Here is a 19,943-nt window from a genome sequence, read left to right on the forward strand (position 1 = left end):
AATACAGGAACAGAAAACCAAACATCATATGTTCTCACTTATAAGTGGGAGCTGAACAATGAGAACACACGGACACAGGGAGGGAAGCAACACACACTGGGGCCTGTCATGGGGGCGAGGGGCGGGAGATCATCAGGAGAAACAGCTAATGCATGTGGGGCTTAATACCTAGGTAATGGGCTGATAGGTGCAGCAAACCACCATGGCACATGTTTACCTATGTAACAAACCTGCACGTCCTACACATGTATCCCGGAACTTAAAATAAAATAAAATAAAATTTAAAAATAAATAAATAAATAGTTGTGTAATATCCAACCATTTGCCTGTTTTTGGTGGGGAGATTATTTCCAGTTATGATCAATGCAAAAAACATCTTTACACATATATACTTATGTATTGGTACAAGTATTTCTATAGGCTAGAGTCCCAAAAGTGGGATTACTGTGTCAAAGAACATGTGCATCTTTGATTTTGATAGATCCTACCAAATTACTTTCTTAAAACGCTATAGCAATTCTCCAACAGAAATTAAAGAAAGTACAAACTTTCCCACATCACTGTCAAAATTAGTTCTAAATTTTGCCTTATGTATGAAAAATGTTATCCTATTATTTGTGTGTGTGCTTTTTAAAATTTTTTAATTGTCATAACATAAAATTAACCATCTTAACCATTTTTAAGTGTACAGTTCAGCAGTGTTAAGTACATTAACAGTGTTATGCAACCAATCTCCAGAACCCTTTTTAATCTTGCAAAGTTGAAACTCTCCATCCATTAAATAATAACTCTCCATTCCCCACCCCCCTTGGCCCTTGGCAACCACCATTCTACTTTCTGTCTCTATGAATTTGACTACTCTAGGTACCCCATATAAATGGAACCATACAATATTTATCTTTTTGTGACTAGCTTCTTTCACGTAGCATGTCTTCAATGTTCATCCATGTCATAGCATGAGTCAGACTTTACTTTCTTTTTAAGGCTGAATAATATTCCAATGTGTATCTATATCATATTTTGTTTACTCATTCATTTGTCAGTGGACATTTGGGTTGCTTCCACCTTTTGGCTATCATGACTAATGCTGCTATAAACATGGGTGTACAAATATATTTTTGAGACTCTGCTTTCAATTGTTTTGAGTATATACCCAGAAGTAGAATTGCTGGATCATATGTAATTCTATTTTTTATTTTTTGAGGAACCTCCATACTGTTTTCCATAGCAGCTGCACCATTTTACATTCCCACCAACAGTGCACAAGGGATTTCTACATATCCTTGCCAACACTTGTTATCTTCTGTTTTTTTTTTTGATAGTAGCCATCTGTTGTGTTCTTTTCTGTTTTTTTTTTTAGTAGTAGTCATCCTTCTGTCATTATTTTAACATATATATTCACATATTTATAATCACATGTTTTATATATCAGCTATCTGCATTTTCTGTTCTAAGAATTACCTGTTTATAATTTATAGTCTTCACCTTTTTTCTATTGGGTTGCCTTTTTCTTATCAATATATAGAAGCACTATGTGTTGGGTTGGCATGAAAATTGCCATTTCTTTTGCTCAAAAACAGTTGACTATCAGCAATTTTATACAGTTCAACTTAATATTATGAATATTGATATTAATTCTAATATTATAGATATTAATCCTTTATCTGTCATTAATTGCGACTATTTTCTCACAGCTTCTTAGTTGTCCTTTAACTTTTCATGGTGTCTTGTGCAACTGAAAAATTTTAGTTGTCTATATTATCAATCTGTTTTTTTTCTTTTATGCTTTCTGAGTTTCTTGTGTTATTTAAGAAGGTCTCCCTAGCTAAATATTACATAAATATTCTCCTAAATTTTTTTACTTTTCCTTTGTATCTTCTGTAATTAAAGATGAATTAAATAGGAGTTTGTATTTTTCATGTGCTAGGCAATTATTCTAGCACCATTTATTAAATAAGCCATTACTGAATTTAAATGCCACCTTTATTGTACACTGTATTAAGTTCTGATAAAATCAGTTTCTTTCTTCTCTATTCTATTTCACTGATCTATTCTCCAATGTCCTACTTTTTTGATTACACTAGCTTTATAGAGAGTTTTAATATCCATTAGGGCAAGATACTAGTAAGTTATTACTGGTCTTGTTTTTCAAAGCTTTATTGGAGATTATTATAGAGTTGAGTTATTGTTCCTCACACAAATCTACGGAGATCCCTAGTTAACAGTTAAATATCTTACACATCTTAATATCTCCCTCAGCTCAGGAAGCCAGCTGTGTTCAAGTTTCAACCAACACTTGAGAGCCTCTTTCTTATGTCCACCTTGGGAGGCCAGTACCCAGAGCTTCAGCCAGCTGATGAAGAGGAGAGGGAGGAAGAGGTGAGTTTCTCCAGAGGCCCTCAGCATAGGCCTATGGTTGCTCATAATTGTACTCCACTGTCCAGGATGGACCTCCCAGGTAGGTGGGGTAGTCAAGGAAGGTGGAAGGACAGCAGAAACAAACTACGTGCTTCAGAGTTTTGGTTAGGAATGGCCTCATTCTTTTTTTTTAGACAGAGTCTTGCTCTGTCCCCCAGGCTGGAGTGCAGTGGCACAATCTCTGCTCACTGCAACCTTCGCCTCCCAGGTTCAAGCGATTCTCCTGCCTCAGCCTCCCAAGTAACTGGGACTACAGGCACATGCCACCACACCCAGCTAGTTTTTGTATCTTTAGTAGAGATGGGGTTTCCACCATGTTGGCCAGGCTGGTCTCAAACCCCTGACCTCAAGCGATCTGCCTGCCTTGGCCTCCCAAAGTGCTGGGATTACAGGCGTGAGCCACTATGCCTGGCCCTCATTCTCAACAAATATCTAAATGACCCCAAAGTATAAATACCAACTCATCTACCTGTCAGTCCTCAACATCAATTACCAAATGAAACACATGGAAGCTCCAATGCAGCCATGGGATCTCCCAGCAAGTGGTAAAGACACAGTGAGAGCCAGGTAGGGGCAAGGCAACTGGACAGCATCCCAGAAAACCTACCTCTGCAGGATGCCAGACCATCATGGAGATAAATCAAACATGCCATAGTAGTAAACTCAGGTTTCCACACAAACTCCTCACAAACTAGGGAAACGTACATGGTTCTACTCTCACTGATGCAGGGGCTACCTTGAGCAGAAATTTCAAATCCATCTTCAGCGGCCTTGCCCTTCTCATCGTTTTTGTGATTTGTGTCTACAATGTGTACTGTGCTTCTATTATTCGTACCCCTCAGAGTTACTGGTTATAATTAGTTCCAATTCTTCTTAAAAATAGTGTTATAAAAATTTTAAAGTAGACCGGGTGTGGGGGCTCATGCCTGTAATCCCAGTGCTTTGAAAAGCCAAGGCAGGCGGATCACCTGAGGTCAGGTTTGAGACCAGACTAGCCAACATAGTAAAATCCCGTCTCAACTAAAAATACAAAAAAATTAGCCGGGCGTGGTGGCACAAGCCTATAATCCCAGCTACTCGGGAGGCTAGGGCAGGAAAATCGCTTGAACCTGGGAGGTGGAGATTGCAGTGAGCTGAGGTCACACCACTGCACTCCAGCCTGGGTAACAAGAGTGAAACTCCGTCTCAAAAAACAAAAACAAAAACATTAAAGTAAAATATAAACTTGGTTGTAAAAGCAACCTTTAAACACTAAAACTGAATACGGAGTAAAAAGAAAGTCTCTCATCCGCTCCAGCCCCCAACCTTCCTTTATTTGTATTTATTTATTTTTTTGTAGAGACAGGGTCTCACTATATTGTCCAGGCTTGTCTTAAACTCCTTGCCTCAAGTGATGATCCTGCTTCAGCCTCCCAAAATGCAGGTGTTACAGGTATGAGCCACCGCGCCCAGCTTCCCAATCTTCCTTTAACCTCCCTCATGTCTTACGTGGAGAGAGAGTTCCAGTAAAGCAGCTACAAGAACCCAGTGTCTTTAGGTTTCTGATTATAAATTAACATCCTGGTTTATTAAATTGCACATTGGTTAACTTTTATCTTTAAAGGAAAGGCCTTCTACGGTAGCAGATCCTACATTGCAGGCTAGGAATAAAGAGGAACTGAGCTGGCCAGTGGGAGAGGGAGCAAAGGCCAGCTGGAGCATGGAGGTGGAGTGAGCACAGGGACCCCAGGTAGGTCAATGGCCTAGGTGAAGTCCTCACAGACACAGGGGTTGTGTGTCCTCACTTCTGGTAGCCACGGGGAACCTGAGGGAACCAGGTGGGGCTGTGAATGATCCAGGGGACCAGCAATGCTGAGGGTGTGTAGCAGCCCACTTGTAGAGGCAACCAGCCATTCAAGGCATGGCAGGGGACAAGAAATAAGGCTGGCATGGCCAGGCACGGTGGTTCACACCTGTAATCCCAACATTTTGGGAGACCAAGGTGGGAGGACCACTTGAGGCCAGGAATTTGAGACCAGCCTAGCCAACATACTAAAACTCCATCTCTACTAAAAATACAAAAATTAGCCAGGCGTGGTGGCACGCACCTGTAGCCCCAGCTACTCAGGAGGCTGAGGCAGGAGAATCGCTTGAAACCAGGAGGCAGAGGTTGCAGTGAACAGAAATCGTGCCACTGCATTCCAGCCTGGGTGACATAATGAGACTCCACCAAAAAAAAAAAAAAAAAAAAAAAGGAAAGAAAAAAGAAAAGAAGAGAAGAAAAAGAAAAAGAAAAAGAAGACTGGCAGGACAGGTATGGGAAGGTAGACCCCTGCCTAGAGGCTGGGGCTCAGAGCAGGCATCCTCTTTCGTGGATGGCACTGCCTTTTGTGGGCACTGGAGATGAACAGAGAGCCTACAACCCAGGCAGAACAGGACCAGGTAAGTTGCTCTACCTCCTGCTAGAAATACTCAGGAAGAGGCCACCCCAACCCCCCACCTCCACCCCCAACCCCCCCAGAAGTGCTGACAGCAACCAACCTGGACAAAGAACTGCAGCAGAGTATTTCCAAAATCACATGGTGGACCACATGGCTTCCTTTGACCCCTCCAGACCCACCCCACCCTTCTCCACCCACTCTCTGCTCCTAGAGGCGGGCCTGGATGAACTCCATCAAATGGTTCCTATGCCCTCTGCCTTCCAGTTGACCTTGGCTACCAGCAGGAGGTGGGAAACCGTAAGGAGAGAGGTCAGAGTATTTATTTCCCCCAAATACCTCTTTGAGAGCTGGCTGGCTGTGTCCCTGGACCAAAAGCCACAGCTCCTGTCAAGAGGCCCTCTTCACAGGATTTTCTCTCTCCAGTTTCCAGTGATTGCTTTCTCCTTCTGCTCCTTCTGGCCTGTGTTTTCCTTATATCCTGATATTCCTTTGTAAATAGTCTCTTTATTAAACTCTTCTCAATTTACTCAATCTGAGGGTGCCATCTGTTTCCCGCCAGGACCTGGAATGATACAGATGGCTTGTCTGACAGGACCTATTGATGGAGAGTCCAAGAACCCCTTATTATTCTAGGCAGAGGTGGGGCAGCCTGCGTTTAGCTGGAGGTTACTAAAGGTGCATGAAATGAAACCAGGAACTTGAGCTCTTTGGGGGTGGGGACTGTCTTACTGGCTTTGCAACACCAGCACTATGGCAAAGTCTGTCTTTTAGTAGAGGGCCTTCTAAGAGCAGATTTCCTCTCTCCAGTTCAGGAACACTTTTCTGTCTTAAAAGGGTCTCCTTCTCAAATGTTGATGTCCCTGAGAGGTTTTGCTTTGAATGGTTTTCCGCTAGGATCAAAATAATCAGTGAGTGGCCGGGCGCAGTGGCTCATGACTGTAATCCCAACACTTTGGTCGAGGTGGGAGGATCACTTGAGGCCAGGAATTCGAGACCAGCCTGCTCAACATGGCGAGACCCTGTCCCAGAAATTAACCATGCTTGATGGTATTTATATATAAGTATATAAATATAGATAAATAGATAACTTGACAAAGACTGGAAGACACATGAAAATATGTTGGGGCATTGGGGTTAGAGAATAATTTTTTTCATTAAATTGTTAATTTCATGAAGTTATTCTTTTTTTTTTTTTTTTTTTTGAGACGGAGTCTCGCTCTGTCTCCCAGGCTGGAGTGCAGTGGCGCAATCTCGGCTCACTGCAAGCTCCGCCTCTCGGGTTCACGCCATTCTCCTGCCTCAGCCTCTCCGAGTAGCTGGGACTACAGGCGCCCGCCACCACGCCCGGCTAATTTTTTGTATTTTTAGTAGAGACGGGGTTTCACCGTGGTCTCGATCTCCTGACCTCGCGATCCGCCCACCTCGGCCTCCCAAAGTGCTGGGATTACAAGCGTGAGCCACCACGCCCGGCCTCATGAAGTTATTCTTATGATACATGAAAGTGGAGGAAAAAACATAAAACAAGTATGTATATGAAATTGGGCAAAATACTATCTTATCAGCCTCCTTTCCCTCATCTATATACTAAGAGGATAAAGAGTCTCTTCCATTCCAATCCATTCCAGGTAATACAAAATGTGATTCTAAACTCTTAAAATGAGTCGTATGTGGATACAGAGAATGAGGCAGAAAAAAAGACACAGGAGTTTTGATTATTTTAACATGTCCATAAAAATCAACAACTAGGAATAATTGTTTTTGTTCCCACTAGGGGCTGTGGTAAGTGAAGTTTTGTCTGTCTAGCTTGCTTTCTCAATCCCTCCTCTGGGTCACTTGAAGATCCCCTCCCTGACTCCACATGACTATGATGGGTAGGTCAATCAGTGTCGTTTCCCGCCCTTGACATTTAGTGGTCAGAAGACTAAACCAGAACCAATCAGATTCTTCTCTGAAATTGATGCATGGACAGGTGGACAAAGAAGGTCCCTTTCTTCCGGGGCTGCCAAATCTTTCTGCCTGTTACTTGGGTGACCTTAGACAAATAGTTTAACTTCTTTGAGCCTAAATTTTCTCACCTTAAATGAGGTTAATAATACAATCTATTTCATAGGCATTTGTAAGAATCAAATGATATGAAGCATGAGAAAGGTTATTATAACTTTAATGTGTTTTATAATCTTATTAATAAATGTATTGTTATCAAACGTAAATAGAATTATATGATAAATTAATTCATTGTAAGGTGTTGGTCAATGACATCTTAAGACATTAAATCTCCCAGGAGTATTTACATGTTTTAAAGGGGCCCATTACATAAAGCACAAAGACAGAGAGCACTAATCTATACTGTCAGGAATTAGGATAGTGGTTAACTTTGCAGGGGTGGGGGGCTTGTGATCAGAGGGAACATAAGGAAGCTTCTGAAAGGTATTGGTTGTGTTCTGTTTCTTGATCTGCGTTCTAGTTACATGAGTGTATTGTTGGTAAAGTTTCATTGTCCTGTATGCTTAAGATATGTGCCCTTTTCCATAAGTATTGTATGATTTAATAACAAGTCTTTAAAACTTGGAAATTTCGGCTTCCAAGAAGAAGTAGGCATACTTTTCCTTACTCCTCCTGCTAAGTACAATGAAAAACTCTGGACATTATATATGAAATAAACATAAAAAGACTTTGAAAGGAGGCACTCTCTTTGAAAGGAGGAGACTTTGAAGAAGATGGCACTTGGAAATATCAATAAGTGTAGACTAAAAAAGGCCTAACAAAAACTGCTCTATCTGGCCAAAGGGCCAAGAAAGGAACAACACAAGAAAAGAGAAAACTTTTAGACAGAAACTGCTCTGCTCTGACTAAACACCACAGAAAAAAAAAAAAAATGTAGCCCCATCCTCATTCATACCAGCAGAGGCCAAGTGGGGAGCTTAGAATTCCACTTGCCAGGCTATAGCAATGTGCCCTAACCCACCCACTGGGATATCTTCAGAGAAGGCCAAGTATGGAGCCAGTACGTTTATCCCTGCTGGGTAGTGATGAGGAAACCACATAGGCAACCTGTACTTCCAGCCCGCATCCTTCCTGCTTGGGCGGTATCAGAAGAAGCATAGTAGAAAGTCAGGACTTTCACCACTGCTCAGCAGTACTGATGCCATCCTCTCCCTGAGGTGTCAGTGGAGGCCTAGTGAGGACCCTGAACTCCCACCCCACCCAGCAATAATAAAGAACACCCCCCGAGATGTCAACAGAGGCTGAATAGACTTTCTATGCTTACCTGGCAGTAATGAGGGGACACCCCACCCCCTTCCCTTGCCAATGTACTGTCCAAAAAGCCAGCTAAAATATCAGGTTTAAATAAGATACAGAGTCATAACATAATATCCAAAATTTCCAAGTTTCAATCAAAAATCACTCATTACACTAGAAACAAGGAAAATCTCAAACTGAATGAACAAAGATAATCTTTAGATGCCAACACTGAGATGAAACATGAGATAAAATTTTCTGACACAAATTTTAAAGCAGCCATCATAAAAATAATGCAATAAGCAATTACAAGCACACTTGATACAAATAAAATATAGAATAAATAAATAAATAGGCCGGGCGCAGTGGCTCACGCCTGTAATCCTAGCACTTTGGGAGGCTGAGGCAGGTGGATCATGAGGTCAGAAGATTGAGACCATCCTGGCTAACATGGTGAAACCCCGTCTCTACTAAAAGTACAAAAAATTAGCCGGGCGTGGTGGTGGGCGCCTGTTGTCCCAGCTACTCGGGAGGCTGAGGCAGGAGAATGGCGTGAACCCGGGAGGCGGAGCCTGCAGTGAGCTGAGATCGCACCACTGCATTCCAGCCTGGGCGACAGAGCGAGACTCCGTCTCAAAAAAAAGAATAAAAAATAAATTAAAAAAATAAACAAACAGCGCCTCAGGAACATGTAGGACTTTAACAAAAGATCTAGCATTGGTATTACTGAAGACCCAAAAGGAGAGGATAAAAAGGGTAGGGCTAAGAAAGTATTCAAAAAAATAATGGCTAAAAACACCCCAAATTTGGCAAAAGACATAAACCTATAGATTCAAGAGGCTGAGTGAACTCTAAACAGAATAAACCCAAAGAAATTCAAACTAAGACACATATAATCAAACTTCTATAAACTAAAGACAAAGAAAAAATTATGAAGGCATCAAAAGAGAAATGACATCTTATGGCAGGAGAAAAACAACCGAATAACAGGATTTCACATTAGGAAACAGAGTAGAAGGAAGTGGCACAATATCTTTCAAGTACTAAAAGAAAAGAATTGTCAACCTGCATTTCTTTTCTTTTCTTTTTTTTTTTTTTTGAGATGGAATCTTGCTCTGCCACCCAGGCTGGAGTGCAGTGGTGCAATCTCGGCTTACTGCAACCTCCGCCTCCCGGGTTCAAATGATTTTCCTGCCTCAGCCTCCCGAGTAGCTGGGACTACAGGTGCCCGCCACCACACCTGGATAATTTTTGTATTTTTAGTAGAGACGGGGTTTCACCATGTTGGCCAGGCTGGTCTCAAACTCCTGACCTCAAGTGATGCACCCACCTCGGCCTCCCAAAGTGCTGGGATTACAGGTGTGAGTCACCTCGCCCAGCCTCAACCTGCGTTTCTATATCCAGTGAAAATATCCTTCAGGATTGAAGGGGAAATAAAGACATTCTCAAATATACGGAAACTAAGATAATTTGTTACCAGCAGATCTACTGTAAATAATGGCTAAAGGAAGTTCATTAAACAAAAAGGAAACGATAAAAGAAGTAACCTTGGAACATGAGAAAGGAAGAGAGAACGTGACAAGCAAAAGATCTGGGTAAATACAATAGACTTTCCTTCTCCTCCTGGGTTTTATAAATCATATTTGACAGTTTAAGCAAAAAATATAACACTGATATAGTTTTAAATGGCTCTGGAAGAAATTTCAAGACAATTATATAAATGGGGGAGAATAAATAGACATAGAGGTAAGATTTCTACGCTTCACTCAAACTGGCAAAGTGATGACCCAAGTAGACCGTGATAGATATGTATGTATAATGTAATTCCTAGAGAAATCAATAAGAAAACAATATAAAGAGATACACTAAAGAACACTATAAATAAATCAATATGGAAAGCAGGAGAAAGAAAATAGAAAATGAAAAGGAGAAATAACAAACAGAAAACAAGAAATAAAGTAGCAAATATAATTATATTTAATGTAGATTGTCTAAATATACTACTTTGGCGGAGTGGATCAAAAAGCATGACCCAGCTATATACTGTCTGTAAGAAACTTATTTACAATATAATGATAAAGGCAGATTGAAAGTAAAAGGATGGAAAAAGATATATAATACAAGCATTAATCACGACAAAATAGGAATAGTTCTATTAAATCAGATAAAGTAGACTGCAAAGAAAAGAAAGTTACCACAGACAGAAAAGGACATTATATAATGATAAATGGGTCAGTACACCAAAAGGACATAGCACTCCTAAAATGTGTTTGCACTAAGTAACAGAGCAGCAAAGTATGTGAATCAAGATCTGATAGAACTGAAAGGAGAAATATGCAAATTCACAATTAGAGACATCAACATCCCTCTCTCAACAACTGATAGTACAACTAGCCAGAAAATCAGCAAGGATATAGAAAAGCTCAACAATATCTCATCAACCAACAGGATCTAATCAACATGTACAGAATACTCTACTCAACAAGAGCAGAATATACCTCAAGAATTTAGAAAAATGGGTCCTGGTAGTGGCTATAAGAAAAAAAATTTAGAAAAAGAAAAGCAAAATAAACCCAAACCAAGCAGAAGGAGATGCATAATAAAAATAAGGGCAGAAATCAATGAAATTGAAAATGGCAAAACAATAGAGAAAAGCAATGAAACACAGAGCTTGCTCTTTGAAATCATCAATAAAATTGACAAATCTCTATCAAGATTGACAAAGAAAGAAATAAAAAGATAAAATTACCAATATCAGAAATGAAGTAGGGGCTATCACTATAGACCCTGCAGACATCAAAAGTAAAATAAGGGAATACTATGAACAACTCTACACATAAATTTGACAACTTAGAGGAAATAGACCAATTAATCAAAAATAACAAACTAAAACAACTCACCCAATATGAAATATATAGTTTGAATCCCTATATATTAAGGAAATTGAATTTGTAATTTAACTTCTCCCAAAAAAGAAATATCAGATGATTCCACTGGAAAATTCTACCAAATTTAAAAGAATTAAACTAATTCTAAACAATCTACTTTAGAAAATAGAAGAGGATGGAACACGTCTCAATTCATTTTATGAAGCTATTATCCTGGTAAGAAAACTAGACAAAGACAGTACAAAAAAAAGATATTACAGACCAATTTTCCTCATGAATATACATGCAGAAGTTCTTAACTAAATATTAGCAAATACAATTCAACAATATATAAAAAGAATTATACAACTTGATAAAGTAGACTTTATTCCTGGGGTGCAAGGCTGGTTCAATTTGCTAAAACTACTTAATAGAATTCACCATATTACTAAGCTAAAGAAGAAAACTGATGTGACCATATCAATTGATAAAGAAAAACATTTGACAAAATTCAATACCCACTTATGATAATCAGAAAACTCTTAGCAAATTAGGAATAGAGGGGAACTTTTTCAACTTGATAAAGAGCATCTACAAAAACCCTACAGTTAGGCCGGGCGCGGTGGCTCACGCTTGTAATCCCAGCACTTTGGGAGGCCGAGGCGGGCGGATCATGAGGTCAGGAGATCGAGACCACGGTGAAACCCCGTCTCTACTAAAAATACAAAAAAAAAAACAAAAATTAGCCAGGCATGGTGGCACATGCCTGTAATCCCAGCTACTCAGGAGGCTGAGGCAGAAGAATCACTTGAACCCAGGAGGTGGAGGTTGCAGTGAGCCGAGATTGTGCCACTGCACTTCAGCCTGGGCAACAGAGCGAGACTCCATCTAAAAAACAACAAAACAACAAAAGACTGAATGCTTTCCCCTTAGAATAGGGAAGAGGCCTAAAATGGCCACTCTCACTACTCATATTCAACATAGTACTGGAAGTTCTAGCCAGCACAATAAGGCAAGAAAAAGGAATATAAGGCATACAGATTGGAAATAATTCTTTCCAACTGTCCCTATTTGTTGATGGCATGGTAGTATATGTAGAAAATTCTAAGGGATTTACAAACAAAACAAAACGAAACAAAAACCTACTAGAACTGATAAGTGATTTCAGCAAAGACAGTGCTCAAGAATAACATTAAAAATCAATTGTATTTTTATATACTGGCAATGAACATGTGAACATTTTCACAATTGAAAATAAAATATCATTTAAAATAATTCAGAACAAAACATAACATTCTTCAAAGAAGACATATAGATGGCCAATAAGCACATGAAAAGATGCTCAATGTCATTAATCATTTGGGAAATGCAAATCAAAATTACAATGATATAACACCTCACACCTATTAGGGTGGCTACTATTTAAAAAAACAGAAAGTAGGGCTGGGTGTGGTGGCTCATGCCTGTAATCCCAGCACTTTTGGAGGCCAAAGCAGGTGGATCACCTGAGGTCAGGAGTTCAAGACCAGCCTGGCAAAACCCCGTCTCTACTAAAAATACAAAAATTAGCCGGGCGTGGTGGCGTGCACCTATGGTCCCAGCTACACAGGAGGCAGAGGCAGGAGAATCACTTGAACCTGGGAGACGGAGGTTGCAGTGAGCCGAGATCACACCACTGCACTCCAGCCTGGGCAACAGAGGGAGACTCTGTCTCAAAAAAACAAAAACAAACAAACAAACAAACAAACAGAAAGTAAAAGGTGTTGGTAAGGATGTGGAGAAATTGGAACCCTTATACACTGTTGGTGGGAATATAAAATGATACAGTCACTGTGGAAAACAGCATGGCAGTTCCTTTAAAAATTACAAATAGGATTGTCATGTGATTCAACAATTCCATTTCTGGGTATATACCCCAAAGAATTGAAAGCAGGGTCCTGAAGAGATATTTATATACCCATGTTTATAGCAGCATTATTCACAAATGCTAAAATGTGGAAGCAATCCATATGTCCATCATCAGATAGATGGGTAAGCAAAATGTGGTCTATCCATTACAGTGGAATATTATTCAGCCTTAAAAAGGAAGGAAATTCTGGCACATGCTACAACATGGATAAACATTGAAGACATTATGCTAAGTGAAATAAACCAGTCATAAAAAGACAAATACTATATGATTCCACTTATATGAGGTACTTAGAATAGTCAAAATCATAGAAGAAGATAGTAGAATGGTAGCTGCCAGGGGCTGGGGGAATTGGGAAGTGGGGAGTTATGTTTAATAGGTATAGAGTTTCAGTTTTACATGATGAAAAGAATTACGGAGATGGAAAGTAATGATGGTTGCACAACATTATGAATATATTTAATGCTACTGAACTATACACTTAAAAATGTTTAAGGCCAGGCGCAGTGGCTCACGCCTGTTATCCCAGCACTTTGGGAGGCTGAGGCAAGTAGATCACTTGAGTCCAGGAGTTTGAGACCAGCCTGGGCAACATGACAAAACCCTGTCTCTACAAAAAAAAAAAAAATACAAAAATTAGCCAGGCATGGTGGTGTGTGCCTGTGGTCCCAGCTACTAGGTAGGCTGAGGTGGGAGGATAGCTTGAACCCAAGAGGTGGAGGTTGTATTGAGCTGTGATTGCACCACTGCACTCCAGCCTGGGCAACAGAGCAAGATCTTGTCTCAAAAAAAAAAAAGAAGGTTAAAATGATACATTTTACGTATATTTAAACATGATAAAAATGAAAAAAACATATATAGGACTTATATGGTAAAAACTACAAAAATGTTGATGAAAGAAATAAAATATTTAAATATCTGGAGAAATATAGTATGTTCACGGATTGGAAGATTCAACATATACAGATTTAATTGATATACAGGTTTAATGCAAATACTATCAAATTCCCAGCAAGAATTTTTACAGATATACACAAGATTATTCTAAAATTTATATGGAAAGGTAAGGAACTAGACTAGTAAAAACAATTTTTTTTTTTTTTTTTTTGAGATGGAGTTTCGCTCTTGTTGCTCAGGCTGGAGTGCAATGGCGTGATCTCAGCTCATTGCAAACTCTGCCTCCCGGGTTCAAGCAATTCTCCTACCTTAGCCTCCCAAGAAGCTGGGATTACAGGCATGTGCCACCACCTCTGGCTAACTTTTTGTATTTAGTAAAGACGGAGTTCCACCATGTTGGTCAGGCTGGTCTCAAACTCCTGACCTCAGGTGATCCACCCGCCTCAGCCTCCCAAAGTGCTGGGATTACAGACGTGAGCCACCACCCCCGGCCTCAATAAAAACAAAATTTAAAGAAGAATAAAGTGGGAGGAATTACTATACCCAATTTCAAGACTTATCATATAGCTACAGTAATTAGGACTGTGTGTTATTGGTGGAGGGAAAGACACATAGATCAATAGAATAGGACACAGAACCCATAAATAGACCCACACAAGTTTGGTGAAATGATCTTTGACAAAGGTGCACAACAGCTAAATGGAGAAAATAAAGATTTCTCAACAAATGATGTTGGAGCAATTGGACATCCATAGGCAAAAAAATGAACCTTGACCTAAATCTTACTCTTTATGAACAACAATTAACTCAAGTGGATCACCAACTTAAATGTAATACATGAAATTAGAAAACCTTTAGAAAATAATGTAGGTGAAAATTGTTGGGGTTTAGGCAGAGGCAAAGGGATCTTAGACTTAATATCGAAAGCACAAGCCATAAGTGAAAAATTGATAAGTTGGACTTCATCAAAATTTAAAAATTTTCCTCTAGGAAAGATTCTGCTAAGAAGATGAAAAGACAAGCTACAAACTAGGAGAAAATACTTGTAAACCAATTATCCAACAAAGGACTGGTATATGGAATCTATAAAGAACTCTGAAAACTCAATAGTTACAAAAAACAAACAAACAAAAAAACAAACAAAAATCCTGACTGGTCACGGTGGCTCATACCTGTAATCCTAGCACTTTGGGAGGCTGAGGTGGGAAAATCACTTAAGGCCAGGAGTTCAAGGAGTTCAAGACCAGTCTGGGCAACATAGGGAGACCTGGCCGGGCACGGTGGCTCACGCCTGTAATCCCAGCACTTTGGGAGGCCGAGGCGGCCGGATCATGAGGTCAGAAGATCGAGACCATCCTGGTTAACACAGTGAAACCCCGTCTCTAGTAAAAATACAAAAAAATTAGCTGGGCATGGTGGCGGGTGCCTGTAGTCCCCGCTACTCGGGAGACTGAGGCAGGAGAATGGCGTGAACCTGGGAGGCGGAGCTTGCAGTGAGCCGAGATCGCGCCACTGCACTCCTGCCTGGGCGACAGAGAGAGACTCCATCTCCCAAAAAAAAAAAAAAAAAAAAAAAAAAACATAGGGAGACTCTATCTCTACAAAAAATTTTTAAAAAATCAGGTATGCTGGTGCGCACTGTACTCCACATACTCAGGAGGCAACGACAGGAGGATTGCTTGAGCCCAGAAGTTCAAAGCTCCTGCACTCCAGCCCGGGTGACAGAATGAGACCCTGTTTCTAAAAAAAAAAAAAAAAAGAAAGAAAAAGAAAAAGAAAATGAAAGAAAGAAAAGGCTATATACTGTATGATTCCATTTCTGTAACTTTCTTGACAAAATCGTCGAAGTGGATAACAGTGTAGTGGTTGCCAGGGATCAGGGTGAGATAGGCGAGGAGTATAGCCATAAAAGGGCAACATGAGGGAATCCTTGTGATGACAGAAATGTTCTGTACCTGTACTGACAATGTAATAGTGTCAATATCCTGCTTGTGTTATTGTACTAAAGTTTTGCAAGATATTACCATTGGGGAAATTGGGTAAAGGATAGATGGAAATGTCTCTATACTTTTTCTTACATCTGCATGTGAAATCTATAATTATCTCAAAATAAAATGCTTAATTAATTTATTATTTTATTTATTTATTTAGAGACAGAGTTTTGCTCTTGTTGCCCAGGCTGGAGTGCAGTGGTGCAATCTCAGCTCACTGCAACCTCTGCCTCCTGGGTTCAAGCATTTCTCCTGCCTCAGCCTCCCGAGTAGCTGGGATTATAGGTGTTTGGCCACCACGCCTGGCCTAATTTTTTTTTTTTTTGTATTTTCAGTAAAGACGGGATTTCACCATATTGGCCAGGCTGGTCTCAAACTCCTGATCTCAGGTGATCAGCCTGCCTTAGCCTCCCAAAGTGCTGGGATTACAGGCATGATAAAATGCTTAATTTAAAAAGTAATGGGCCTGGCATGGTGGCTCACACATGTAATCCCAGGAGGATCATTCGAGCCTAGGAGGTCGAGGCTGTAGTGAGCCACGATCGTGCCACCGCACTGCAGCCTGGGCAATGGAGCAAGACTCTGTCTCAAAAAATAAAACAATAAAATAAAATAGTAGAGGATATTCTCTCTTCCTCAGCGCTGCCTACAGAGGTGGCAGCCATCTCCTCCTTGGCATCACAGCTGCCCTCAGACCCCTTGTGAAACTCAAGATTGTCAAAAAGAGAACCAAGAAGTTCATCCTGTACCAGTCAGACTGATAGGTCAAAATCAAGCCTAACTGGCAGAAATCCAGAGGTATTGACAATAGGGTTTGTAGAAGGTTCAAGAGCCAGATCTTGATGCCCAACGTTGGTTATGGGAGCAACAAAAAAACAAAGCACATGCTGCCCAGTGTTTTCCGGAAATTCCTGGTCCATGACATCAAGGAACTGGAAGTGCTGATGATGTGCAACAAATCTTACTGTGCTAAGATCTCTCACAATGTTTCCTCCAAAAACTGCAAGGCCATCGTGGAAAGGGCAGCCCAGCTGGCCATCAGAGTCACCAATCTCAATGCCATACTGCGCAGCAAAGAAAATGAATAGGCGGCTCATGTGCATGTTTTGTGTTTAAAGAAAACCATAAAAACTGCCAAAAAAAAAAAAAAAAATAGTAGAGGGGGCCTGGCGTGGCAGCTCACGCCTGTAATCCCAGTACTTTGGGAGGCCGAGGCAAGCGGATCACCTGAGGTCAGGCGTTTGAGATCAGTCTGGCCAACATGGCGAAACCTCGTCTCTACTAAAAACACAAAAATTAGCCAGGCGTGGTGGTGCACACCTGTAATCCCAGCTATTCGGGAGACTGAGGCAGGAGAATCTCTTGAACTCAGAAGGCAGAGGTTGCAGTGAGCCAAGATTGCACCACTGCACTCCAGCCTGGGTGACAAAGTGAGACTCTGTCTCAAAAAAAAAAAATAAATAAAAAGAATAGTAGAGGGGCTCCTAAAGAGCAAAAAACCTGTAAGACTAAGAGGAAAAGCATCTAATGGTGTGACTTCAGGCGTGGTGACAAGTCACTAGAAGAGGGAGAGAGATACACCCTTTGCCACTTTCTTCAAAGTCAATCCTGGCACCTAATATAGAGAGATGTTAGTATTTACCTATGATTGATTTAAGGAAGATTCTTCCCCTATTACCCTCCGTAAAATTTGCAGTCATCATTGATAAAGACAAGACAAGAGTTTGACTCTTAGCCTCAAACATAAAGGACTTCAAAATCTTATTTGGTGCACTATTTGTGTGTTTATGTAATTTAACTGTAAGTGACTTACATATTTAAAAAATTACCACAATTTTGATCTGCACCAGAAAGGAATTTGCAGCTGAAAATAATCTGTTCCTATCTAGGTAAATTTTGAAAATACCTAATTTTCTTAGTGAGAAAACATCCGTGGTCTCAGATGTGGTTATGGGATAATGGTCTCCCAATGACTCATAAAATACCTCTCTTGGGAAAATACCTCTAGCATTACAAATAGGGTTACAAATCTAAAAAGACAAATTTCATTAAGGCAGGAGATTTTTCTGGGCATGCTATGTAACTCCTGTTGTGGTGATCTGGTGGAAATGTTGGTGGAAAAGTGGGGGCTGGAGGGAAGGGGATGGACAGGAGAGACCCTTAAAGAGAGACCCTTGAAACCAGTATCTGTTGAGAGACTCTTGAAACCAGTATCTGTTGAGAGACTCTTGAAACTAGTATCTGTTGTTGGTATCTCTAAGAAGTTTAGGAAATATACCTTAAGATGAGAAGGAATTGTACTAAAATGTAGTCATTCAGATTCTAAAGAGGACTGTGTGAGGACAAAAAAATCCAGAGAAAATACACTTTAAAGACATGATCATAAAGAGAGTGGCATTAATGGATCATTGTGGGCCCCCTTCAAGATTATGTATTCAGAGGCAGAAGAGAGGGAGGAGGGGCCAGGAAGTGACTGGTGTGGTTGGCGCTCATGGGTTATTGTTGTCTACAGGTTCTGAATCCTACCCTAGCAATGCTGACCACTCTTCATAGGATGGCTAAGACAGGAACAGCCAGTGCCTGGGGTAGGCAGCTGACAGCCACCTGGTAAAATGATTTGGTCTTTAGAAGAGTATGGATATGCAGCCAGGTGCAGTGGCTCACACCTGTAATCCCAGCACTTTGGGAGGCCGAGATGGGCTGATCTCTTGAGGCCAGGAGTTTGAGACTAGCCTGACCAACACGGCGAAACCACATCTCTACTAAAAATATAAAAATTAGCCAGGCATGGTGGCACACGCCTGTGATTCCAGCTACTCGGGAGGCAGAGGTTGCAGTGCAGTGAGCCAAGATCATGCCACTGCATTCCAGCCTGAAGCACAAAGCAGGACTCCGTCTCAAAAAAAAAAAGTATGGATATGCAACCAGCAACCAGGAAACTGAGGCAGAGTCTAGCCAAGAACCAAATAGGGGAGGTGCTGGTGCACACAAGGATGGGGAATGGCTTTTGTGGGGCCCTGAACTAGGGACAATAGCCAGGTCATCTGGACTCCAGGCTGAAGCCAAGGGCTGAGCAAAGCTGGGCTCAGGAACAAATGAAGGTGTGGTAGGCAAAATTCTCCTGCGTTAGTCTGTTTTGTGTTGTTATAAAGGAATACCTGAGGCTGGGTAATTTACAAAGAAAAGAGATTTATTTTGGCTCACAGTTCTGTAGGCTATATAAGAAGCATGGTGCCAGCATCTGCATCTGGTGAGGCCTCAGGAAGCTTCCGCTCATGGCAGAAGGGGAAGAGGCAGCAGGTGTATCAAAAAGCAAGAGACAGAGCAAGAGAAAGGGAAAGAGGTGCCAGACTCTCTAAACAACCAGCTCTTATGTGAACTCATAGCTTGAGAACTCACTCATTACTGTGTAGAGGGCATCAAGCCATTTCATGAGGGATCCTGTCCCCATGACCCGAACACCTCCCACTAGGCCCCACCTCCAACACTGGGGGTCACTTTTTTTTTTTTTTTGAGACAGAGTCTCACTCTGTCACCTAGGCTGGAGTGCAGTAGCACAATCTCAGCACTCACTGCAACCTCTGCCTCCCGGGTTCAAGCAATTCTCCTGCCTCAGCCTCCTGAGTAGCTGGGATTACAGGTGCCCACCACCACACATGGCTAATTTTTGTATTTTTAGTAGAGATGGGGTTTTGCCATGTTGGTCAGGCTGGTCTCAAACTCCAAAACTCAGGTGATCCTCCTGCCTTGGCCTCCAAAAGTGCTGGGATTACAGGCGTGAGCCACGGTGCCTGGCCTGGGGGTCACATTTCAACATGAGATGTGGAGGGGACAAATATACAAACTATATCAACCCCAAAATTCCTTCCCCCTAGCATACACACTCTGTATCATTCCCTCCTTTTGAGTATGGGTAGGATCTGTGGATATGATGGGATAATTTTGCAGTATCTATCAAAATTACAGGAGCATGTGATCTCGATCTTTGACCCAGTAAGTTCACTTCTAGGAATTTACTCCACAGATATATTAGCAGACATGGGAAATTATTTATGCACGATGTTTTCCATTTGAACATTCACCTACCTATTCATTCATTCAATACATGTATATTGTTAGTAATTTTAAAAGGTTGGAAACAACCTAAATATCAGTCAATAAGGATGATTAAATACATTACTGCACAATGGAATACCACATA

General features: G+C 40.9%; 1 pseudogene; it reads left to right on the forward strand.

The window, feature by feature from the left end:
- Positions 1–4,772: 4,772 nt before the first annotated feature.
- LOC116811036 (large ribosomal subunit protein eL32-like) lies at positions 4,773–16,830 on the forward strand (annotated as a pseudogene).
- The last annotated feature ends 3,113 nt before the right edge of the window (positions 16,831–19,943 follow it).

Source organism: Hylobates moloch, unplaced genomic scaffold (genome assembly GCF_009828535.3).
Source record: "Hylobates moloch isolate HMO894 unplaced genomic scaffold, HMol_V3 SCAFFOLD_7, whole genome shotgun sequence".
Lineage (NCBI taxonomy): Eukaryota > Metazoa > Chordata > Mammalia > Primates > Hylobatidae > Hylobates > Hylobates moloch.